We start from the raw sequence: 27,031 nt of genomic DNA, 5'->3' as shown, positions 1-27,031 counted from the left end.
ATGCTCTGATCTGTGGCTCATCTGTGACCCTACAACCAAATTCTAGTTAAAAAAATGTTTTTACTTCTCATAGGGATATAGATGCAAACTTACAACACACACAATTGTCAGAAAAGCTGATTAGAGGAGAGAAAATAATTTAAAAGAATGAGCTGCAGTAGGGTTTACCCAGGTACAATTGGGCAGGACTTTTCATGTGTTTGGCCAGCTTCTTTGTGGATTTCTGGGCTTCTCTATCCTCTTTTCCTGTCTCTTAAAGTAAATGTTCTGCAGAGGGGTAAGTGATCTACATTTAAACATCTGCTAGGTAATCCAGATCTTTCTACATGATGTAACAACATCTAGGGTTTTTTAAATGGCAGAAAAGAACAAGTGTTCTCACAGAGCCAGTCTTTAATTTTCAGTTTTCTACCCTGCAGGCTATCTGACTCTTAAGTCTTCTGCCAGTGGAGAATAAGCCAGTTTTTGTCTGCAATCTGCACATTCTGCCTGGAGAAAAAGCACCAGCCCAACACCCTGCTTGGCCAAGGGAAAGCAGGGACACAGTCTTCTGCTGACATGTTTCTTTTCCCAAGGGTGATTGATTGGTACTATCCAGAACTGTGTATATTGATGGTCTCCTAGGGGGAAAAGCAAGATGGGCCCACTAACTGCTCCAGATCTGCAGCCTTCATTTTTTGCAGGTTTGAAGGGCTTTCTCTGAATCACTTCCCTCTAGTTGGGACATGCCACTAATTACCTCCTGCTCTTCTCTCTCTCCTCCTACTTCAGAGTGGTGCAGCTCAGCAGCACAGACACATGGTGTGTAATATTTCCAGAGCACTGAGGGAAGTCTGTTGGAGGCTGATGCCTCTGGAAGTGTTGCATACAATACAGTCAGACAAGCAGCAAAGCTTGTCATCTGGTATGGAAAGGAGGAATAGGAAAACTGGTATAGCACACATTAACTGTCTCCTTATCTCTCAGACATAAGCAAATCATCCCAGTTCCACATGGCAAGGGTGACATTCTGGGAAGAGATGGAAAGATTGTAGAGGGACTGGACACCCCCATCACTTTGGGAAATACATACTCCCTCTGCATTACCTTTCTCCTGGTCTTTTATACAGCTAGCATGCTTTTTTTGTACCCCTTGTTTTTTAATTAGGCCTTTTTATTTCTTCTACTCCAGGTTTTAGCTCAACCACTCTTCAGCAGAATGGAACAGCTACAAACACAATAAGCAGATGCCACTGGAGCAAATGAAAACACATTCCTTGCCCTGAGGCCCAGCATGCTGTTCTCTGTCAATGCTTCTCATACTGCAAGTCTCTGTACCAGAGAAAGAACACATATAATGAACTATATCTCTTTATTTTCCAGAGCTGAAAAAAAATAATAAAAGAAAAAATAAAACTGAAGAAAGCTAAAACAACCTTTCTGAAATTTTTGTTGAAAACCAAAATTAATCAAGACAGCACCACTTACCACAATTTCCCCCCCGAAGAGAGCAAGTTTACATTCACCACATTTCCTCACAAATGGCTTGAAAACATGCCCTGTAAAATAAAGAGAAGGAGAAAAATAATAAGTGACTGGAACACCACAAATTATATGACACTTTCTTCTCTCTCTACTAACATTTATCACCAACTTCCACCATTTTTCCTGGTTTAGGGAAGGAGGCAATTAGATCTGAACCTTCACAACTAATTACTGAATTCCACTAGTATTATGCAAAATATTAAAATAATTTCAGGACTCCCTCAGACTGCTCAGACACATCACTGTCACCGACATGATGGCTATCCAGACTTCAGGGAGACAAGGTCAACAACAAGAAACACACAGCAGCACACAGCAAGTGTGCCAATTATTTCACATCCAACCCTAAAAAAATTGGTCAATCCAGTATCTCTAAGTCATTTTGTTTTAACAAACTGGTTTTGGAATTGGATGCACGTAGGTTCATGACAGCCCCTTGTTTGAAAACAACACAAAGGGAAAAAAGGGGTTGTGCCACACTTCATTTTTAGACTGTATTAATTACTTGGCATTCTCTAGGAGAACAAAGAGGGAGAAGGAGGAAGCCAACACAATATCCAGCTTGACACACACTGGGGCCCGTTTGAAGAAGATGGAGAGCAAAAGTGACAAATGCCATCATTTTGCTGACCCTGAGTAAATTTCAAATGACAGCTAAGCTTCATTTTCCCTTAAGGCGAAATCTTTGAAAGAATAACTCATGGAGCACAGACTAACAATGATGTTAAAACATTTAGTTTGTAAACTCCTAGAAGAGGGAGGAGGCAAGGATTCTGCTGGTGCTCAGGGTTGGGAGGGGTAACTGTGCAGCAAATGGAGAAGAACATCACTTTCAGGTGAAGCCACACCAGTGAAGCCAGACTAAATTTGAACTGCTTCTAAGTGCCATTCTCCCCCAAGTACGTGGCTGAACTTTTCGCCAGAGAGGTATCTGTGAAATTACTGCTGGAGGAGTAACTTCACAGCTATACACAGATGACTTGGAGCCCTGCACTGATCATGAAAACCTGCCTCAGCTGCAGAAACAGCAACTCTTGTGCCAGCACCTCTCCTGAAAGACGCTGTAGGCATAAACAGGAAACAAAAGGGGAATGGCTTCTTAAATCAAGTTATTTTTACTGGTCATCATTACATAAAAAGCAGTTACGAAATTAGAATTTCTATTAAGGAATAGCCAAATAAATATTCCTCTAAAACATGGAAACTGAATCACATTGCTCTAAGTCCTGATTAGCAAGCAGGCATTTGATATTATAAAGCTCAGACTTCATTTGAGCGGAGGGATCAGGGTGGGGAGAAAAGAAAAAAAATTACAAATCAGAGGAGGCTGTTGTGAGGGATTTTTGAGACAGATATTTTCTAACAGAAAAGCAAAAATGTAAGCATCGTCTCTGCTTGCTTTCCTTGTTTAGCAATTGAGAAAAAGAGTGGGTATATCAAGGAATAAAGAAAAAAAATGAACACCCCCTCCTCTCCCATCACCTTTTGTACAGCTTGGCAGAGTTTATGAAAACACTGAAAAAAAAAAAGTGGGTCTTAACTGCTTTGCTCAAACTCAGGGAAGGTGGTTATTATTCCAGCACCATCTATTTCCCTCCCTAGCTTCCAGGCATTTGGCCTGGAAAGAAAACATCAAGTCAATAAAGTCTACTTCTGCCTCCGAACTAATTGGATAAAATCTGCATGCAGAAAAGTTAGAAGCTTAAGAAATGAGCCAGGTCCAAAACAATCCAGTGGCACCTCAACTCAGGATTAGCTCATTATTTTCTTCTACACCATGAGACTGATTTAAAAATTTCCTTAGAGGAGTGACAAATAAGGGAACTCTGTACTTCATGCTGCTTGTCCCAGGAATGCTTGAAAGACAAGGGCTGGCACCACTGCTAAAAGGGGCTGAACTCCCCCCAGCACTGGTGTGGAGCTTCTGGATGCAGCCCTGGCAGTGCTCCCTTCCTCTCTCACCCCAGCACAAATGCCTGTGCAGCAACCAGGACTAAACCAAACTGGAGAAATTCTTCAGACAAGCTTGTGAGTGACTGAATAGAATAGAATAAAAAATTAAAATAAAATAAAATAAAATAAAATAAAATAAAATAAAATAAAATAAAATAAAATAAAATAAAATAAAATAAAGCCTGTGCTGACTCTAGGGTAACAGGGAGGAAAAGATGGAAAGGACGGACCAAGAGTACAGCTCCACTTGTAACACGTAACATTTCCACGTTACAGCATGCTGCTGCTTTAATACATGCCAAGGGAGCCTGGCCCAAGCCTTTCACTGAGACTATGTATGACCAAAACTAGCAAGAGGGCTAGGGAAAGAGGTGTCTTGTTAAATCTAAGGCAGCCACACAATTTGCCACATCTCTAGCCTTGCAGGATTTTCAGAACTGTAGGGATGGCAGATAGAAAGCTTGGGGAAGCCTTTCGCTTGATTTTAGATTATGAAAAATGTGCTGTATCTCTTCGGCTACAAAGGAGAAGAGAGGCTTGGAGGCGGAACAGGGAGGGAGAAGGGAAGGGAAGTATTTTGCTGCATAATTGAGGGTGAGGGCAGGACACAGCATGCAGAGTAAACCAAAGATTATTCACTCTTTATTTGTGTTCAGTCTGGGGGCCCATACAGAATTCAATTTCAGTCTTAATGATTTTCATTCTACCCAAGAATGTAGGGGAAATATTCCTTTTTCTTGAAGGCTTTGGATCATGATACATATCTCCAAATTTTAATGAGCACTTTTTAGAAAAGCTCTGCTCACTTTGGAGAGTACAGCACAGGAGATGCAAAATAAATTAATACAGGCCTCAAGGCACACCAATTCTCTTACAATTAGTATAACAAATAGAAGAGAAAACAAACAGTTTGTCCAACCAGTGTCCAAATGAAAGCATCTCCTCCTACATGGTAAGACACAGAAAATCCTTAGCACACCAATGGACACAGAAAGTTGTGCTGAATCTCAGAGTGACATGATTTGAAACATTAAAGAAAAGCAAAACACTTCTGGGGGACAATCAGAGTTATTATCTGCCAGGACCAGCCTTTTCCTGCAGGCAGGACAAGCTTCCACAAACTGCTGCCTTTCACCAAAAACCCTCCTAGTGTTACATATATATCAGCAGTGTAGCTATGTAGCTTGTGGAAAAGTCACTTTCTTTTTGTAAAGAAATATTTTGTGAAACAATGTGGCAATAACTAGACATCATTTGCGTGTTCGCTTTCATGACATTGTCTGCTTCATGAGACAACCTCTATTTTTCCTCATCAGCTTTCAGATGTGTTTTTGTCAGTTCATACTGGGATCAGAATTAAGTTTATTACTACTGACAAAAGAGAAATCACTGAAATCAGACATGGTAAATGCTTTTTTCTCAAACCTGCACTCCCAAATCCATCAGCACTCACCAACTTCAAGGGTCTTTGAATCAAATGCATTGTGAATAATCCTAGATGGGAACCCACAAAACTCCTGATTGTTCATTGAAGCAAAAACTGTTCAGTGACAATTTACTCACCATTGAAAACAGATAATAACATGACTGAAAGCATAAAAACAGCCACACACAGAGGGTGCTGGCCTGGTACATGTTGCAGTTCATACGAGTTTCACGCAGCTGGAGGAAGTGGCTGGTTGAAGTCATAAGTGGTCTTACACACTTTTCAAATGCCAGTAGATGCAATTGAGTTTATGGCACTCAAACACAGAAGAAAATCTACATAATTATGAACATCTGTCAGTTTTCTATTAGCAACATGCTTCTGCTGCTGTTTTTTCAAACCTCAAGTAGAAGCAGGCATTCCTGGTGCTTGGGCTGCTATTTTACTTGGCAAAAACTAGGAAGATTAAGTTTTTCATGCTGAACAGTTTACAAAGGAACATGTCTGGATCAGGATGTGTAACCAGTAAATGAGCTGGATCCACTTTGAAAAGAAAGTGTTGGTTAGTCTCTTCAGAGTAATAGCCTGCTTTTTTTTATCTGTTTCAATGTCAGTCATGCTTATGTTACACTACATCATACCACACAGATTTGGGGCCATGAATTGGTCCAAAAAGTTCTTTTCAGTAGTAGGTTACTAGGACTCTGCTCTAGCAATATCAAGCTACTCTTTACGGACTGGTTGAAGATTCTGTCACCCAGGACTCTGTTGACACTGGCTGTTTGAACAAATCTATGGAAGCACACATGTTCAGTTTTTAATAGAGTGCATGCAGCATATTCCACCTATTCCCATCACCTAAGATTTGTAACCTTACTAAAACCAAAAACCAACTAACCAAAAAAACCTCCAACTGACCGAAACCAAGAAATCCCTTCTAGAAGCAACACAGAACAGAAGGAGAAAACCAATATCCTACATGCTGAATTCAGCCAGTTTATAAAGGAACTGCACATCTTAACTTACATAAAGTAATCCTTTACTGTGCAATGCCAGATTACATATAAAGAGCCCTTATCCTGTGAACATCTGAAAGCTTTCCAACAATAAAACATTTAAAGTTTAAGGGAAGCTTATAGGCTTGTTCTTACACAGAGACAAAAGCCTCCCTGTTAGCCTGAAACCATCCCTTTTCTAAGTGAGGTCCCAGATAGCTGGCACATGATATGAAAAAGCCTTGTCATCAACAGGCTTGGGGAGAGAGAGCTGAGGGCAGAAAGAGAAAGCTCCCAACAAAATCTGCTCTTGCAACAAGTCCAGACACACCCCTGGACAACAGCAAAGGAAAAAAAAACACCAACCACCAACACTATTAGAAAACTTAGACTAAGACAATACTATTCCAGTGGTTTGTCCTCCCACGCAACAGTGCCAAAACTTGGAAAGAGGACAGGGGCTATGGGAGAGGCACTCTGCATTTTTTCATGTCAAAGTCACTGGGTTTCTAAAACAGTTACTGGAAAGCTTCCGCACATGCAGGATGTAAATAAGGATCACTAGGTCCCTCTGTTAAAGGAGTCCAAAAGTAGTTTAGTAGTTTCAAAACAAGAATGTTTGTCTGCACCATTAAACTTGTTCCTGTCTAAAAACACATCTGCCCTTTCCATTTGGAGCAGAAGGAACTCAGATGCAAAGTCACCACTGCAGTGGCAACAAGTCTTAAGAAACAGGAAACGTGGGAGGAAAACACCAGGAAAACAGAGGTTTTGCTCAAACTTTTTCTGATTTAATAAAATGGAGCTGTGAAGAGAAAGAAATCCACAAACTGTGCTGAAGATCAAAAGCTGAGCTGCTATATTGACTCACCTTTAGCAGACGTGCTACTGTCAGCTGTTGCCCATGTTCTGTGGCTCCCGGCCCTGCCCAAGCTGCTTGCTCTCCTTCACCCTGGGCTGTGCCCCTCACCCAGGCAGTTCCAGCCCTTCAATACTACCAGCTCAGTATCAGTGATATCAGTACCTTCTGCCTTTCTCTACTTTCAAACTGGATAAACTAAATAAAATCTTCACCCACAACTCCTTTTCCATGCATCAGCTTGGCTTTGTAATGGCAGAGCTGAAAGCATAAAGCTGCGATCTGGAAATGCAACACCATCCAACAGCAACTCCTGCCTGGAAAGTGCCAGCAGAGGCAGAGAGGATGGATGTGTACACTGACCCAGCAGAGGCAGATGCAAAGAATCAAAAGATGCCAACAGCTTTCAGAAACCCTCAGTGGGACAGCCGGTGGTTATGGTGAGCAAGTGGAGAATGGCACAGTGAAGCCACTGGTGACAGAAAGGCCATGGCACTTGAGGCCCACTCTTAAATCCTGCCCTTTGAAAGTGTTCTGAGAAGAACCCAAACCCTGTGGCACCCCTGGTCATCCGCACTGCTGGGGAGAGAGGCAAGAGTGCAGCTAGCTGTGTGTGAGCTGAAAGGCAGCCCATGCTGAGCACAGCTCAGCCTCCCCTGGAACTCCTGTCCCTGGGTCAGGAGGCCGTGGGCAGCCACGGGGCTGAGCAATCCATAGGGGAAGCTATTAGCAAGCTCAATACTGAGCAGGCACTCAGACTGAGAGTGCCACATATGAGGGGCATGTGATTGCAGCAACACACTTCAGTTCTCAAAATAGTAGAAAAAAAACCTTCATTAATTATGGGAAGAGCACTTGCATTTCACTTTGCAGAAAACCGAGAAGTACTATGCCCCAAACAATTTTTTTTAAAAATGAATGAATGGAGACCATAGTCCTAAAAATAGACTGAACTCTCTATCCCTCTGAGCTGGCTCCTAGAAATGCTGCTGGGGATCTCTGGGGCTGAGGGAAGGCACAGGCAGACAGTGATGTGGGGACATGGTGGCTACAGCCAGTGCTGCATCACTCTCCCAGACCCCCAGCCTGCTCATCCTTACCTGCCCAGTATCCCACTGGCATCAGTGAAACACTTCTATGCCAGAAATAAGTACTCACATCACTATAAAAGTTAAAAAATACAGCAGGGGAAAAAACCCCATGCATAATTCAAGGTTTCAGAAGCCTTTGTTTTAAAAATTGATTTTCCAGTTTGTTTCAGAGAAGAAAATGCCTTCCTTCTAAAGATACAGGATTGACACAGAAGGACCTTTAGCAGAAACTGGCTAAACAGTGTATTTACAAACCTCCTGCAGAAGCAGTAAAGGCCATTTAGAAGTGCAATTACAGTGCAAAGCAAATGTAGTTTTTTGTATACAAAATTTTGCTTTTATAAGAAATTGTTATTATAAACAAATTTCCCCTTCCCCTTAAGAGAGAATCTTAGTTATACAATAAATATTTTTGTGCTTTGATCAGTGTGCATGGTTTTAATTAAGGACATTTCTTCCATGACATACAATAAACACATACAGAGAGAATATATATAGAACATATATGCTGGTGTTGCAATATTACAGTACCCATAATGTCAGTCATTCCCATTACGGAAGAAATCATTAAAAATACACACATGGGAACACACAGACTCAAAGTCCTGGCAAATTTACTTCAAGGCTTTAAAGGTTAAAAGAATTCAGCACAAGTATCTCTTAGGACAAACTGGGTGTGTTTACTGAGGACTTCTTGTAGTTCAGCCAATACATGGATTTAGCTAATTTTAAATGAGCCAAATGATACTTATATCTTGTACATGCAATACTTTAATGGCTTGATCGCTTCCTATTGTGGTTTCACAACTGCTGTAATTCCAAATTGTCCCAGAGTGAAAAAAAAGCATGGGGGGGCAGGCAAGGTGAGCCTTTGCAGAAGATACCCCACCTACATGTGCCACACTTCCCGATGTGCAACACAAAAATGTTGAAAAGAGGCTGAAATTCTGCAAGAATGGGCTATTTGTAAACCTATTTCTGTATCAAAGAAGGCCCGTGATGTGAAAAGTAAACAGTGTAAGAAAAGAATATAGCAACACGATTAGAATACAAACAATGAGAATGCCGCACTGTAAACTAATTATTAACTACAACAAGCTGAAAATAAACTGTTTCCTTTTTGCCATGTTCACTTTAATCTTCTGAGAGGCAGGAAGGGGGAAGACAGGAGGAGGCAGCGGTTTCAGACGTGTGGAGCTTATCAAATCCCAGATCGGATGATTAGAGCACAGCTAAAAAGAAAACATCCTCTCTCCCTCCCCAGAAAGGAAGCACAGCCTTTAGGACCAATCTGCAGTGTTTGTTTGCTGCTCTTTAAGGGATTACTCTGGAGAACATTTTTCTTAAGCTGTTCTTATCTCTTTCTGGAAGTTTCAAAATAAACAAGAGTACTGGAAATACAAGAACAAAAAACTTGACTTTCTGGTTTATTTTTTTAAATAGTGAGACAAGTAAAGAAAACAAATAAGGTCCTTCATTGTCACATAAGACAAAACGGAAGAGAATATAACCTTGAAATCTGAGAAGCATTGCAAAACCCAGGAAAAAAATCACCAATGGGCTGAGGATGGGGACGAGTGGGGAAAAAAAAAAAAAAAAAAAAGTGCTGTCCCTCATGCTACTTCACTTATTATTTATTTACTTACTTTAATGATGAGACTTTATGTTGCTGGGTTCTATATTCAGGAAATAACATTAATAAATACATACATAAATAAAAGGAACAACCACAAAATTTACCGTATTTTGACAATTTACCTTCAAAAAACACCTTAAACAACTATCCCTGCTCTTCAGTGGCTTCCAAAAAAGACTCTCCCATACTGCAAACAGGAAATTAAATTCTCAGGACAACACACTAGAACTATGAATGAAAAGATTTTGCACTGATGTAATGCTTCAGCCTCAAGCTCTAGATCAAATCTTTATTCTTTCACACTGCCCTTAAAGACAACAGGTTTTCCCTTAGAAAGCAAGTGTCCCAGTGTGAACCAGAAAAACACAAGGCTCATGTAATTCCAGGATTGTGCTACATTAATATAAACCTCTTTGCAGCGCAGAAGCTGCACAAAAGCATTTATTTTGTTGAAATATTCTAAGGATTTAAAATGTCATCACTATTCAGTACAACCTCCCTATTTTTTTTTGTCTTTTGTTTTTCAAGATTAAGCGAACGCCTGATCAGTGGAACTAATGCAAGTCAATTTCCAGCTCATCTGGACGTGTGATGCTAACTTTACAATGAGAGTCCTTCCCACATTGCATCCCAGTGCTCCTGGCTCTCGCACAGCCCCAGATGCCTGGTGGCCAGTCGCATTCACTGCACAAGCCCTGCTGCAGCCACTGCTGAGCTGCTCCAGGGGTCTGCAGCTCCTGCTCCTGCTGCCAGCACGCCCAGCCCATGTCCCTGCAGCAGCTAATGCCTGGAGAAAGGGCAGGGCAGGCAAATGCTGCCCCTGAAGGCCCCTCCCTGGCTGGAGGCAGCCTGCAAACTTATAAAGAGGAGGACTGGTGTACAAACACACTGAGTTACAGCCTAACCCCCACTTCCTCAGGAAACTGGGCTGAAAGATCTGGTTTTTCTCTTGCTATGCCCACATCTTACACCACCAATATGCAGATGAAGCTTTAAAAAAAAAAAAAAAAAAAAAAAGAGTAGCATAGACATAAGGCCTATATCCTCAGACAGCATCTGGATTTCTGTCTCAGACATGTTTCAGAAGTGTCATTGATTTCCTGTTTAATATTCATGCTTTATTGCTGCACAAAGTCAGCCTTGGCGCAAAGAGCGATACATTACTCTCCTATCCTCCAAGAAGATCCTTAATGAGGATATTCTGGTTTCTTGATGTTCAGAGGCCTTCTGTTGGTGTCAGCAGAAGATCAGAACACACGGCACATGGACAAGGAGAAGTCAGCTCTGCCTGTTAAAACAGCCACAGCAGCAAAAGGGACCTTGAATGACCATCCAGGCAGCTTCCCTGCTCAAGGCAGAACAACTACACTTATGTTATTATTTTTATCAGGCCACCTGACCTGGCTGGGGGAAAAAAGATGTGTTTTGAGGCTCACAGTTCCCTGCTGAGCCTGAAGCCTCTCCCCTGCGTCGCCCTGGTCCAGCCCTCAGACACGCCAGTTGGTCTGGCAAGATCCCTGCCTGCAAACCCTGCCTTCCTTGCATTGCCATGGTTACAACCATGCTGCTATTACCGTGCATGTTGAGCCTATTTTTAAAAGCCTGCAGTGACAGGAGATGCTGGTTAAGGCCTTAATCTCAATAAGGTCTAAAATTACAATGAGTGCTTACTACTTGTGCAAGTGCTGCACTCTGAAAGCTGAAGATGGGTGGTGAGCTGCTCTGCATTGCCTGCATCCCAGACAAAAAGAGAACATTTCAAAGGAGAGACATAAAGCACAAGAAGAAAGTAGTCCTGCTGATATTAACCGGATGGGTTAGGTCAGCAGAAAATCTGTAGTGACATGTCAGAAAGCAGCTCGTGCACTGGAGGAGACAGGCATCACAGGAGGCTGGAGGAGAAGGATGCCCTCTTGGAGCTGGCTGACAGATGGGAGAGGAAGGGAGGGTCTTTGGTGATAAAGACAGGCATCTTGTGCTGAATGATGAAATCAGTATAGGAGTGTGTAGGGAAGGTTACACTGCTAAAAAATGAGGAAATGGGACAAATTTCTTTAGTGAAGACATTCTGGACAGATGGAATTACAATCTGAAGGCGCCAGAGAAAATGATGTTGCAGTAATTCAAGACAACAAATGAGTACTTAGATGTGAATTTCAGCTGTGTGGAGTGGATAGCACAGAGCATTTATAAAGACACTGTATGCAAGAAGAATCGGCTGATCGCAGAGCAAAGACACAGGGAACTAAGAGATGGACAGCTTTTGGCCTGGCTGAGGGACGCTGATGTTGTCCATGGCAACAGCAGTGTGAGATAATGTGGAAAGCTGCAGGTGGAGGAAGGAAGAGAGGTATAAATGGATATCTGTTTAGTCATGCTGAATGAGACTTGGTGGCTTGGTATCCACAAAGAAGTGTAAAAGGACTGATTGAGGTTATAGCTTGGATGAGGGAAGAGAAAACTAGTTTTATGTTCCAGTCTCAACAACCTTATATACCTATGTATCTATGACTGGTGATTTTATATGTGTGTTGTGTGTGTGTGTGTAAATACATATTTGTATAAACACATTTGCATACATACATGTAACAAAGGAATCAGAGATAAAGCTGTAGTCAGAATAGGAGAAGAGAAAGAACACAGCTCTGTACTCCCTGATAAAAAACAGAAGTGGAAAAAGGCCTTTCTCCTTTTTCTTTTTTCGTAGCATTGGTAACAAAGCATGTAGTAGCGAAATTCTTGCCTGCTAACCCCCTGGAAAGTTTAAGCAGTCAAAAAAAAAAAAAAAAAATTAGCACCAGGACCGCATCATGCAGCTCAACAAATCTTCCACATTCGGAGGGCAGGTGTCCCATGCACCCACACTGCCACACACCTCAGAGGATGTGTGAACAGCTACTGGCTCTGTCAGCAGTGGCTTATCTGATACAACACCCCTTACAGCACGGGAGAGGCGTATTTTGGTCTAGTGATGGATGCGTGTGTAGCCATGTGTCAAATCTGCCAGCATGCTGAGTGCTGGGAACAAATGGCACTTTGAGAGCAGCGCATCTGGGTCACTGCCTGCTCTCGCTGTGCCTGTGAGGGCTGTGGGGAAGAACAGTGCAGCAGAGAGAAGCAGGCTGCGGATTTAAGGAGCTGTGCTGGCAGGTAATATCTAGGCCACTGTTTGTAAACAGGATACCCTCACCCTGGAACAACAGAAGTGGCTTTTTGGTACTGTAAGGGTAAGTCTTTTGCCCCCCTATGTGATGAGGTGACACCGGTTTATTTTCTTCCTACTCTCAGTTTTGCAGGTATAACCAGAATAATAAACCCACATTCAATGTCCCTCCCATCTTGAGTAAAATAGACTGCAAATCACTGAGAAATTACACACAGAAAGTACTCACAGGCTCTGCTTTTTAGTGCTGTAACTAGCTTGGACTCACGCATTTAGGAAATGTCACATTTGATTTTGACCTAGAATCAAGTTCACTCTGCCTGGCTGAAGCACAAGACGCCCCATTCATGCCTGGAGCGCAGCCTCCAGCTGCAGAATGTGGGTTACCAGCAGCAGGAGACATCTGAGAAGGAGCATTCAGAGCAGCACGTGTACCACTTTCAGCCCTGAACGCATTCGATTATGAACTCCACAAAATGCATGAATGGTACAGGCTGACAGTACAATCCCTGGAAGTACATATCCATAACAATCCTATGGAAAAAACAAGGATGCACGCCTGAGAGCAAAGAGAGGAGACCTTTTTTTCCTCTTTCTTTGGAATATGCAAGCCAGCTAATTAATTTCCCCTCCAAAAAACCATTTGCACAATCTGGGAGCTGCTGCAAGGGCCAGTTGTGAAGATTTCAACAATAAACACCATCATTGGCAGCTAATCAATAGTCATATTTTAAATCTAAACTGTACATGATAAAAACATCCGGTTCCTTTTTCTCGCATATACTTTTACATCAAATGACAAATTGTCCATAGAATTTGGGATCACAACAGTCCCACAAAGCCATTGGCACTGCAGCTGGGCAGTCTGTGCAGGAATGCTACTGGCATGTCAAGACACCCTGCTCACCACACATAGCAGTTTTCACCTTGGACAACGACCAGTGTACTTGGTCTGCTTCTTCTCCCCATGCTACACATGCTTGCTGCACTTCTCCACTGCTTACTGCACATCCAGCCCACCCTCACAGACAGAGAGCTACAAGTTCTTTGGAACACCTCATGCATGGAAGGGTACCAAAAAAGGGATCTGCATTTCACCTTGCCATACACGTGTATGGGGAGTGAAAACAGTGCTCTCCACAAGCAGATGGATGCATTTAAAAGAAGAGGACAAAAAGTAAGAGAGAGCAATGGTTCCTCATAAACACGTGTGTTCTATCAACTGCCTGAACACCAAAGCATTTCCCTTTTCTGCACAGACACCTCTGGGTCACATCTTTCATCTCTCTGAAAATTTCAACAGCTCACTGGATTCCATTTCATGTAAAGAGGGGGAAGGGATGTGGACTGAGCATCAGTTAGTCAAATGCAGAAATGGATTTAAATGGAAACTGAAATTCATCTCCCAAGAAGAGGGCTTCCAGTACCAGGACAATGTAAAAGGAAGAAAATAAGAAGGTGCAGAGTGACAGATGCATACCATACAGCTGAGACCATTTATGTCCATAGAGTTTTCACTGCATGAGCAGTAAGTGAAGACATTCTCCTCCTAGGCAAGTTCTTTCTCACTCTAGGATTCACAGTGGAGCAATTACAAGCTTCCTAAAAGCCCTGCAAAGCTTTCAAGGCTTGCAGTAGCTACAGCTTCTGACCCAGACTCACTGTAAGCATTAGTAGAGAGCAGAGCAGTAGAAAACATTGCAGCCTGGGTGAATAAATAAAAACCGATGTGTGTGAACTTCAGCAAGTCCTGCCCTACTTGCCTTAAAAATGTCCATTGGTCCTTTTGGTATTAGTGATGTAAAAAATTAAGACTGTAACAGGCCTGTTTAGGAAGGCTGGCTCCTTTATCAACAGAACTTGCAGTGTTGCCCTGCAAATGGCAGGCTTACCTCTCATTTTGTGGGGGGAAGCACCAGCACGTACAAAGTAACAAGGGTATACAAAGCATTTTGTAGGCTTGGAATAAAACCCTGATTGTAGAATTCACAGAAAGAATATATGTTAACAGAGCAAGCTATTTATAGCATCTCGCCGTAGAAATGAACTGTCTCTTGGTTCCTGTCCTCGTGAAACGCAGCTTTTTAGCCAGAGAAACCCTCTCTTTACTCTACAAGCGTGGGTGAAGGGGGGCACGGGGAAAGGGAAGCTCTCTCTGACATACACCCTGCTGGCTCCAGTTATACTGGAGATAGGGTCTTCCTGTGCTGTGGCACAAAAGGGACTGATGGCCTGAGCCCAGAGCAGTCCCAGCACCCTTCCCCAGCCCCCTCAGCTGTGCAGTGACAGAGCTGCCTGTGCCGTGGCTATTGCTCACAGCTCTGAGCTGTGCCTTCCTTGCCCATGGACACACAGGATCAAGCGGGATTGCTCTTTCCAGGTTCCTCAAGCCCTGAATGTTTAATTACAGGCTCTTAGGCAGCGTTAATCCAAGTATACCTAAGGAAGATTACAGTTCCTTGAAAGAGCACAGGGAAAAACCAAGAGGGACAGAACCCGGTCTCTCCCCAGCCAGCCCTTCAGAACATCTCAAATCAGAGCAATATGTACATATTTCTTACACTTTCTGAAATGAAGGTATACATACCTTAATTCTGATCACACACAGCCAGCCAGCTAGAAACTCACATTCCTGTGAGTTTCACAAACCTCATCACATTAGCAAAATCATTACATGAAGTCTCACCTATTTGTTACGAATGACCCAAATCCACAGTCTGCTTACTACGCAAGCTTAATTAATTATTTCTGCCAGTTTGCTCAGACAAGAAGCTGAGAAAACTGCAGGCCCAAGACTGCACCCTCAGCAAGTTTGCTGGCACCAGGTTGTGGTGCAGTTGACATGCTGGAGGGAAGGAGTGTCATCCAGAAGGACCTTAGGAGGTTTGGGAAGTGGAACTGTGCAAATCTCATGACATTCCACAAGGCCAAGTGCAATCAAAGTCAGGACAGTCTCAAACACAAATACAGGCCCGATGGAAAACTGATTGAGAGCAGCCCTGAGGAGAAGGACCTGGGGATGTTGGTGGATGAGAAGCTAAACATGATCCAGCAACGTGTGCTCAGAGCCCAGAGAGCCAGCTCTGTCCTGGGCTGCATCCAAAGCACGGCCAGGCAGGAGATTCTGTCCCTCTGCTCTTGTGAGACCCGCCTGGAATGCTGCATCCAGCTCTGGGGCTCCAGACCTTCTGCAGTGAGTCCAGAGGAGGCCATGAAGATGATCAGAGGGTTGGAGCATCTCTCTTATGTATGTAGGCTGAGGGAGCTGGGGTTGTTCAGCTTGGAGAAGAGAAGGCTCCAGGGAGACCTTATTCACCTCCCAGTACCAACAAGGAGGCTGCAAGAGAGCTGGAGAGGGACTTTCTACTAAGGAATATAGTGACAGGACAAGGGGGAATGGCTTTAAACTGAGAGTAGGTTTAAATGAGATATAAGGAAGAAATTCTTTACTCAGAGGTGGTGAGACACTGGGACAGGTTGCCCAGAGAAGCTGAGGGTGCCACATCCCAGGAAGTGTTGCAGGCCAAGCTGGATGTGGCTCTGAGCAACCTGGTCTTGTGGAAGGTGTCCCTGCCCTTGACAGAGTGGCTGGAGCTAAATGATCTTTAAGGTCTCTTCCAACCATTCTATGATTTTATTAAAAAAACAACAACAACAACAAAAATTTGGAAAAAAAAAAGCAAAATGGAGCAGATTTGTGTTTCAAAGCACAAAAATAGTAGATTAATAAATCAGAAACTAAAACATGCACACTCAGACAAATCCCTAATTTCTTTTAAGTACTTACATAAATAAGATGCAATTGATTTCTATATCCCTATCAGTAAGGGTTCTGTTCTTGAGCTTTTATATCTCAAGATCAGTGCTATCTGGCCAATAAACTAGACCGTGGTGTTAAGAGATTACAGTTTAAACTGACTTAGAAAAGAGAAAATAATGAAAAAAGCCTTTTTAACCTACAAAAAGTTTTTATGCTTTGGCAAAAAGCATTATTTCAGACTAAAATAACCTCACTTTTCCCAGTTGGGACTCTACATATCCTCAGTACCCCCTGCCCTTTGCAAACTTTAGAGAGAACATAGGCTCACACTGTATTTTTGTCACTAAGTCTCATCCATCAACAACTCTGCAATAAAACATCTCATAGATGGTTCCCTCACACTGCTTCCTTTCAGTATCTCATGCTGACAACACTCTTAGTCGGTTTATAAAAAGGCATATCTTAAATCAAATTATTGTACCGATAATCTTAAATTAGACTAATGGGAACTCTGAACTGAAAATAAAACTCTAAAAGCTATAGGGTATACATATATCATGAGACTTTATTAAACTATAAATCTGTTGATTACAATCTTATTTTGTGAAGACAGAATTATCTTAAGCCAATTTGTTGCTGAACATAATAGCATTTGGTGTCTATAATGAAAATTAGATTATATCAGGCCAAGTTTGTTTATAATTTTAGATTAACAGAATTAGACACAGTGAAGTGTTCACACAGATGAAATAATGAAATGCAATATGTTTTCCTTTCATTTCCACTCCCATTTGGTACTCCCTGAGTACTTGCTGCACAGTACCAGAAATTTTGTTTGAAAAGAGAAAATTCTCCTTCTGCATTTCACAAAGAGTTTGATTAAGCTGATACACAACATCACTTACTGAAAAGGTGTACCTCCAAAATAAATCAGAAGTGCTGATCAAGATAAACCCTGAGCTGTCCCTATCTCTTAGATGCAGAGGCTGTTCTGATGCAATTCTCCATTTACCTCAGTTCACCTGATTTTCCTGTTGGCTACACTGCACTGATCACTGAATCTTTGAGACACAGGGGGTTACTATCAATCACCCCAAAATGTTTTGGTTTAAATTATGGAACAGTGATGGGTGAGCAACACAGGAGAGCACGTGTGAGCAGGAACTTCTGAGGTTGGCTGTGTCACCCCAGAAGTCCTGTCTTGAACCACAGCCTGGAGGGAAAAGCAGAGTGCACACAAAGTTTTTACATCCTTGCACTCAACAGAAGTAGAAAGGTACACCTAAAATATAAGCCTAAATGTAAGTGATATTTTCTTGTGCTGACAACTCAGAGTCCTTCAGACTTACAGATCACTGATTCAGAGACTTTGCACCAGCTTGTTTATTGATGACTGACCAAATCACAAACCTCTGCATGAAAAACATTGTGCAAGCTTCTACATGGTCATTTCACCACCCTCATCACAGTCATCACCATTCTTCACAGGAAGATCTGGGTGCTATGGTTGTGTTCATATCATCTCTAGATCTTGGTCATGGTGGCACTCAGCTTCCTTTGGGAGAAAATCAATGAAATTTGGTCTGCCTCAAGCCATGTTTTTTACATGTGGGCTGTTTGGGAGGATTGTGAGGACATGAAGTGATGGTGGTGTGCAGCCAAAGTTGTCTTTAAGCTTTTGCTCTGCTCAGCCCTTCCACGATGATTCAGTTTCTTTGCAGTGGCTGGAAATCAACTGCAAAATAAGAAAGTTTTCCTTCTAGCAACTGGTATTTTTAATTCTTTCTGTCCAATGTCAAGGAAGGAGAGAGAACGGAAGGGAAAGGAGATCCCACATACCTCAGTTATTTATTTAGATTTGCTGCAAATATTCAGAGGTCTCAATTGTCCCGTTACCCGGCCGGTAAATAGCAGTGGTGACGCACTCCAAGAAAGTATCCCCCATCGAACAACCAAAATAACTTCTGCCAGCACCAACTGTCACATGTCAAAACTCCACGCTATTCTTGGAGCAGATGCAGGCTTGGGAATTTTTCTTTCTTTCTTTCTTTCTTTTTTTTTAAGCAAAGTAATTTCAAACCAGTCCAACCAACACATGCGATGTGTGTGATGGCTTTGGCAGCCGCTAATTTTCTAAATGATAATTACTGGCAGTTTATCAGCCTTAACACTTTGAGACAGGCAGTTTGACAGTGTTAGCGGACGCTGCTGAACCAAAATACAGTTCCCACGGGCTCTCTCACACACTTTTTCCTTCTTGCTGGTTGAAGAATTTCAAGTGCTCAGCTATGATCTGGCAAATCCTTACCCTGCACTAGTTCTCAGAGCACTGCCAGCGGGGCTCTATTAAATCTCCACAGCACACACCATTACAAAAAACCCAAAACTTTTACAATGTATTAATTGTACCCCCTCTGACACATGACTGCAAATAGCTCTGGCAAACAACTGTACCTCCATGAATAAAAAGTTTGTTTGACCAAAGAGGAATTGGAGTTGCTTGGCACTGAAGATGAATACAGCAAAGCACCAGCTGACACATCTCACGCAGACTGTCCTATCAGGTCTCCTGTACTTATCCTTATATACAACACAGAGCAAAACTTTGCTTGAAGCTCTGGATTTAAAGACCAAGATTCCTGGGCAAACTGAAGTATTAGCCTCTTCAGACTCTGAATTTATCTTATTAGCCCTCTGCCAGTCTAGTGACTTCACAAATGAACTTTTACAAGTTCTATTTTTTCCTCTAGCAGAGGTAAAATTTTTCTTAAACACACACACACATTACTGGAATATTAGCAAGGAAAAAAAAAGATAAATTTTATATTTTTTTAAATTCTGAAAGCTGATCTTCCATGTTGTATTAGAAAGCTGTAATTCTATACTTTAGACTCTGGTAAGTTGAGGATGTTAAGTCACAGGTACTAAATCTCTGGAATGTCAGAGTGCCATGCCCACTTTCAGCCAAACCTTCAATGCTCCTGATGTTTTTTGCTTCTGTGAAGCCCACTTCAGCCATTAAGTGTCTACACGATGCAAACAGTCATCAGCTATGTGTGGCCTTTTCCTCTTTTATATACCCTCTGTCCTACAGAATTTCTAATGATAATCTCTCTGGGCCAACAATTTGAAAGGCTTTGCCACAGAGAAGAAATGTGCTTTATGTCGTCATTCTGCATCCAGAACTCACCACTCTCACTGACAGGGATTTTATGGAGTAGGATCTTCACAAGTGCAAGGTGAGATGGTTTACATCAAAAGAATCAACATCACTAAGGACTCCTAGTGTGACAGCTCTGCTCTGTTCTTCTCATCCTTCTAATTTTCAATGGGAAAATTCTCACTCATTTCTGTAGGAGCATGCTTCTTCTGACAGGAAAAAAAAAAAACTAGAAAGCATGAACAACTGCTTCCTACTGTCTGTAAAATGTAAGTTCCTTTTCAGGCAGCATCAGCATCCACCACAAATGTTGCATTCCCAAAATCACAAGTATTCTCCCTATCACAAAGTACGACACCTTAGTGAAAATATATTGCAGGACTTTGGAAAGATGAAAGGGACAAATAAACCATTTAACCTTTTGGCTTGAAAAACCTCAGACAGGAACAGGAACCTTTCATTTAAACTTTACACTTCCATAGTGGCCTGAATCCCAAGGCAAAGCAAACATCTGAAAGAGAAAGAGCCCAAAACCCTGAACATAAGCAAACCCCTGAATATATTGGAAAAGTAAACCCAGGTGCTTCTCCTTCACTCCCTCGCTGCCAGGGAGCTGTTGCCCAGCTTTGAAGCCAGAGAGCACCCCTTGCATGTCCACACCCAGCTGGGGAATACCCCCTTGCCCATCAGCACCCCTGCTCAGAGCATGGCTGATGCATGAGGTGAAAGCAGAACCTGTGGCCCCATGCACACACCCCTGGGGCAAGTCCCAGAGCTTTCAGCAGGGACTGCAGACAGGCAGCCCAGCCTCAGCCTCTTATTTCCACCTGAGAGTTCCCTTCAGAGGGCAGAGACTCACTTTGGAGGGTGCTTAGAAAAAGTATGCAAAGCATCATCTTTGCCTAGCTACAAAATCCAAACTGTGGGAGGCAGGTTGATAGCAGAAGGAACCTCAGAAAAAAATCTTAAACTGTGGAGAAAGTAGTGAGGGGTGAACACCTACTTCCTTCTGCCCAATAGTGGTGGAAGGAAGTCCTTTACAGAAGATGAAAGAAATGTAATTTCAATGCACCTCAATGCCAAGTGATGCTGCTCAGTTTCTGGAAGAACTTTTCAGGACAGTGAAGAAGGTGTGGAGTGGGTATGGGGAAGAAGTTATCCCCACAAAAAAATCCCCCACCAACACTCCTCCCTGACACAAGCAGCTTGGCACTAATAGCATCTACTCTCCAACCTGCACAATGCCCTCCTGGTGGGGAGCAGGGCAGGGTGGCACCACTCACAGCAGGTGTGAAAACCAGAAGATCAAAAATGTAAAGGGGTTCAAGTTCTGGAAACACCAAAGGGAGTCTCTACTTTGGGAGATGGGAAGGACGTTCTACAGAGCCCCTCCCCTGCTGCACACCTCACAGCCAAGTCCCCAACAGCTGTGCCTTAGGGTATCTGTGTGCACACCCCCTGAGCAGTCGTAAGGCAGAACCTCACCCACACTCTGGTCAGGCAGCATGGGAAGACAGAGCCCCACAGGCTTGTGTAAGAGCTGTGATGAGCAATTGTCTGAAGATAAAGCTTGGCTTCACCAAGGTCAGCAGAGCTTGCAAAGCAAAGTCAGGTCATACCTGAATAGGCTTCTGCAACCAGTGTGGATGGCAACTCATTAAACAATCCCCCACCCATTTTAAGGTGGGAAGTTTAGATGCCAGAGACAGGAACTGCAAGTATCAGTGAACTTTCTGAGAAAGAAAAAAAAAGTTTCCTTCCAGGCAAGTGTAAGGACCTTGACAAACTGACCAACATTTCTTCAGGAGAAAAAGGGAGCAGTGAGGAATAAAACCCAGTCCCCTCAGAGGCTCTGTGGTATCTGAGATGCCTACTGCGAATTTCCCCAGCAGGGCGTTCACAGAGGAGAAAGAGGGAGAATAGCCCAGGGCTCACCAAGGACACTGGCAACTTCAGTAAAAGAATGCTCTCTTACCTGTAATTCAGTAAGTTGGGCCAGATATCTCATAAAAGAAAAGACCTTCCAGTTTCAAAAGCTTTACTGTAGTGCCGTTTCATGGGAGATTTGTATTGACACCAAAATACCCCTGCACCTAAGCATCTTATTGTTCCTAAAAGAAAATTGTTCCAAAAAGAAGAATCACCCATTGAGTATCCAAAGAATCTACTGGTGCAGCTCCCAAAACCAAGACTGGAAAAGGGCAAATAATTAAGGATTTCACACATGGCCTTTCCCTCATCTGTACATGAGATAATAAAAGCTCAAGGTTTCAGTGTGCAGAATTAAAAATACAACAACCCTAAAACTATTCACTCTATATATCCTGGGGGAACAGCACTTGCACAATTTAAAATTGCTGGTCTGATGATTCTTCAAAAGCTCAAATAGAAAAACGATGAGTATCTCCTAATAAAATCCCACATTAAAAGTAGGACTCTACTCCAAGCTAGGAAAGTATACTCAGTCTACAAAGCACTCCAAGGACTATGCAAATAAGGAGTTGAACATTATACAAAACAGTTCTAAAAGACTAAAATAAGTAGACTTCTTAAATGACAATTACTATTTTAAAAGTGATTAGTTATCCTAGGCATACAACTTGGCATTTGAATGAGGTTGAATTTTTCTAGGCAGTTTCCTCAAATAGTCCCAAAAAAGCACAAGTCACTTTGTGACAACACCACCTTTGGGCACCCCAGAAACAGTTAAGAGATTAAAATAATCCACATCCTTATTTCTTAGAAAGCCTGGACAGGGAGACTTGGAGAAGAATGAAATCTTAAACGCCCATCTGAACATCCCATGAGACACACATTAGTACAGTCAGGGTAAGAACCTAATTAGCTCTCAGATTAATCACACACTGCACATGTCCCTACCAATGCCAAAGCTGGCAAGCCTTGCCATGCAGATCTCAAGGATGGGACAGTGATGCAGGGTACTTCACACCAAACAACCCTCTCCCTTCACACCTGAGCAGGAGATTCTTGAACAGCACTGTGAAAAGCACAGCCGTGAAGAAGGAAAGCCAGAGACATGAAGCAATTACTCCTTTTTCCTCAAGGCCACATGATTCCTGAAATAGCTAGTTATTGCACCATCACTTATAAGCTCCTACACAGGAGGTCATGGCAGCTACCTCCCTTCACACTTACTAGTGAGAACTGTTCCACAGAAACAGGTAATCTTTATTATTTATTCACCAGTTTCCTTTTACAGTTGAAAAATCAGTAGGTGGTAGGAAAAATCAGATCTGCAGTCCTGCCTGCATGACTGTCTACAGACAGCCCTGTCTGCAAACAGTTGCCTCATTCTCCTTAGCAATTATTTTCTAGTAGGAAATTAGGAAGCTGCTCTCATTTCCACCATCTCTTGCTTTGCAGTCACTCCAGGAGAAGACAGCTATATAATTAACTTAGATATTGACCATGTGCCATGAGATCAGAGCTTTCATTCCAGCACTTCCTCTGCACCTCTACCCACGTCCACGCCCAGCAGAACACGCAGCTGCCGTGACTGCTCCCCAGCCAGTGGGGCAGGATGCAGGGAGGATGGCAGCTCTGCAGAGAGGAGCTCTGACATCTTCTCACTCTCTCCAGTGCAGCAAGCACCAGAGATGGCAGCAGTGACGGAATACCCGTGCATGGATGGAACACCCATGCATGGTTTGCACAGCAGTGAGCACCAGAGATGGCAGCAGTGATGGAATACCCGTGCATGGTTTGCACAGCAGTGAGCACCAGAGATGGCAGCAGTGATGGAATACCCGTGCATGGCTGGCACAGCAGCGAGCACCAGAGATGGCAGCAGTGATGGAACACCTGTGCATGGTTGGCACAGCAGTGAGCACCAGAGATGGCAGCAGTGATGGAATACCTGTGCATGGTTGGCACAGCAGTGAGCACCAGAGATGGCAGCAGTGATGGAACACCCGTGCATGGTTTGCACAGCAGCGAGCACCAGAGATGGCAGCAGTGATGGAACACCTGTGCATGGCTGGCACAGCAGCGAGCACCAGAGATGGCAGCAGTGATGGAATACCTGTGCATGGTTGGCACAGCAGTGAGCACCAGAGATGGCAGCAGTGACGGAACACCCGTGCATGGATGGAACACCCATGCATGGTTTGCACAGCAGTGAGCACCAGAGATGGCAGCAGTGATGGAATACCCGTGCATGGCTGGCACAGCAGTGAGCACCAGTGATGGCAGCAGAGATGGAACACCCGTGCATGGTTGGCACAGCAGCGAGCACCAGAGATGGCAGCAGAACACCCATGCGTGGTTTGCACAGAGGACATTACAACACAGGTCTTCTTCAGGGCTTTCTGCAGGAAGTGAGTGATCTGCAACTGGAAAGTCACATGCCTGCATCTGAAATAGTGCCAATGGGCAGCCAAGGGGCAATTCTGCACAAGCAGCACTGCAGGGCAAGGAGACAGGTTAGTGCTGGGAAGGGGTGACACAGTGACACCTCAGAGACCAGCTTCTCACTGGAGCACAGGACACTTACAGCAAGTGCCACCACATAGGAAGGAGCATTAAGCACAAGGCATGAGTACCCAGAATATTACTATTTCAACACACCAGTTGGACTTCACAGGACCAAACACACTGATGGCAGCTGCAGCTTATCAGTTAATATAGGCCCATGAAAAATCATGTTCACTACCAGTTCTACTAAATTACATATTCTTATTTTCAGGTAGAGACAAGATCTGTAACATCTCTGTGTCCACCATTTGCCTAGGAAGTACCACAGGATACTAATCAACTACACATTCACCAGAAGTTGGTTAATTATTAAGAGACTCACATAATACAAGCTGCAGTCATTTATTTTCAAGTTGGAAAATACATAAGGAATCTTCTTATTTTGATGCTTTTGTTTGTTGGTTTGTTGCTGATTCATTTTTTTTAAACGTACTCTGATTATCAGATACTAATCTCTGAGTCTCCACAAAACTTTTATTGTACTTAAGAGCAGATGAATAAATGGAAAAGGGCATCATGATTGCATGTTTTAAGGAAAGAATGTATTAGAATGTGTCATTGTCAGAGCAAAGAACAGTGGCAAAACTGGAATGGCTTTATAGTTGAAACAGTGTGTGATGAACTGGCTGCAGCCCCCATTCTCCATCCCCCTTGCACTGCTGGGGCAAGGAGGTAGAGAAAATGGAGTAAAGTTAAGCCTGGAAAGAAGGAAGAGTGGGGAGAGGGTATGATTTAGCTTTACTGCTCATTACACTACTCTCATTTGATTGGTAACATTAAACTAACTTTCCCTATTTTGGTTGTGATAGTACCTATCACAAGTGATCTCGCCCTGTCCTTATGTTGCCCCATGGATGTTTCATTATATTCTTTGTCCCCTGTGCAGCTGAGGAGTGATACAGTGGCTTGGTGGGTACCTGGCATCCAGCCAGGATCAACCCACCACTGCTCATAATTCATCAATAACATTAGATCTGTCAGAAAGAGGTACAGAGCTGTGATTCTGCATGGTTTATCTAATTGAAAGAATTAGGTCTCTGAAGTATTGCTTTCATTGAAAAGACCTTCCTGACTTGGCAATCCAAGGTATTTGGAGGCTGTCAGTAATTCAAACACACAAACCAGGCCATTTCCTTCCTTATACCAGCTGTCCAAAAGGCTTTGTGAAAGGGATACTCACTTTTTCCAAAAACATCCAACAATATAGAGCAGACACACAGAAATACAGATATTTTGTACAGGGTGCAAGCACGAGAGAAAAACAGGAAGGTTAAGAAGATGAAAGTAGACAGATTTGAGAGAGCCCTGCAAAGAAGCCAGTAAAGCTAGTTTTTATGGCACACAGAAGAAATCTCCCCTTTTGGTTTGCATTACAGCAGCACAGTAAAGCCTGACCTGAGATGATGTTTTTGTCAGTTTTCCTAGATAACAGATATTAAAAATAATAATTTTAAAAATCAGATTAATTCAGGAGGTGAAGGGGAAGTAGCACTCCCCAGGCCTCAGACCCACTGAATTCACAACCTCAATTCAGCCAGGATGGAGGCAGCACATCCCTTTGCTCCTTGGCTCACATGAGAGAGATGCAGAAGCAAGAGTCACACTCGCTGAGCCAAAATGAGGGGACTCAGGTGGCTGCCTCAGGAGTGATGCTTTGGGCTTCAGAATAGTTACATCAGCCACCTCTGATGTCACTTAGGGTCCCTTAGGTGATGTAACTTATTTATGGGCTCTTAAGTGAGATTAGAAGTCATGGGGGAAAGGACATAGATACTTCTCAAAACTGACATGATTTGGAGGTTTCTTAGTGAAAATTGCCTCACCATCACTCTGCCAAATTAACCAGAAAAGGAATTAAAAGCACTAACCAGTGCAGTTGATGGAATTAAAAATCAAGACTTGCCTGGTTCTCAGGCTTTAGAGTCTTAATTTAAACAACTTCAGGCAGAATATTTTGTGCATCTCTCCTAGGAGCCATGATAATTAAGTCAGTGACTATAGGAAAGCAGATGATGAAATCTTTATGTATTATGTATGCACACACAGAGGAATTTCTTGGAAATAAATCTCATATTTGTTGGTTCAAAATTTGAGAAATTGTGCTAAAACGTACAGGAGAAGTTGATCTCGACCAAGGTAACTTCTATTTGTCTTGATCCATAAGCAAAGAAAGGGATGTTCAATGGAGCAGATGCTTTTGACAGAATTGCTCCCTGGGATGTACAATGGGGCACACCCAGAGAGAAGCTGTGGCTGGAGGAAGCACAAGCTCTGCAGCTGCTTCGTGGTGCTGCATTCTCCTGCTGGATAAGGACCAGGGGTGGCAGGGCCAGCAGGCAGCCAGGCATGGCATCCCAGTCCCAGATGCACCTACTGCAGTGCTGAGCGTCCTGGAGCTCGTGATGGGGAGCAGGACAGGGGTCCTGCTGTGGAAAGAACCTCAGACATCGAAACCAGTGAGCCAGAGACCTAACCAGTTAACACCAATATTCATCAGTGTGCAGAGAACAAGCTGTAAACCAGGTACAAAATCTGATCACCTTATGGACAGGACCAGTAGCTCAGCACAAAAATTACTGCTTCAGGTTGCCTACTAGTGGCTTTCAATCTATGGCCATCAGCTTATCCCTCTCCTGATACCAACCTTTTCCAAAGTGCTAATGCGGAAAAAAAAAATATTCCCAGGGTATTATGCAACTTTTGTGCTTGTGCAAAGCTCTTCCTTTGGCCATCAAAGATGCCTATCAGGTTATTAACTTTGTTTTTCAGGCTACATAAAATACCTTAACATTCAAACTGATAGATCTTCTCCATACAGCTTTAGTTTGGTGCATGAACAAAGTGAAAAGGCTCCTATTTGACAAGCACTGCCTTGCCAAGCTCTCACACAAATCAAACCATAGCAAGAATGACTAATGAATAAATCTCAAAAAAAAAAAAAAGGAGGTAAAAGGATGTTTACAGATTTCC

General features: G+C 43.0%; 1 protein-coding gene across 2 annotated transcripts in view; it reads right to left on the bottom strand.

The window, feature by feature from the left end:
* The window catches only part of FYN (FYN proto-oncogene, Src family tyrosine kinase), a 137,863-nt gene that overhangs the window by 76,486 nt on the left and 34,346 nt on the right, over positions 1-27,031 (bottom strand). For both annotated transcript variants that reach the window (XM_058802855.1, XM_058802856.1), the window contains exon 2: positions 1,468-1,538. The gene's annotated coding sequence lies outside the window, so the exon portion shown is untranslated. The remainder of the gene's footprint in view (positions 1-1,467; positions 1,539-27,031) is intronic.

Source organism: Ammospiza caudacuta, chromosome 3, assembly GCF_027887145.1.
Source record: "Ammospiza caudacuta isolate bAmmCau1 chromosome 3, bAmmCau1.pri, whole genome shotgun sequence".
NCBI lineage: Eukaryota > Metazoa > Chordata > Aves > Passeriformes > Passerellidae > Ammospiza > Ammospiza caudacuta.
Note: the sequence above shows the minus strand (reverse complement) of the source record. Positions and strands in the feature narration are given on the sequence as shown.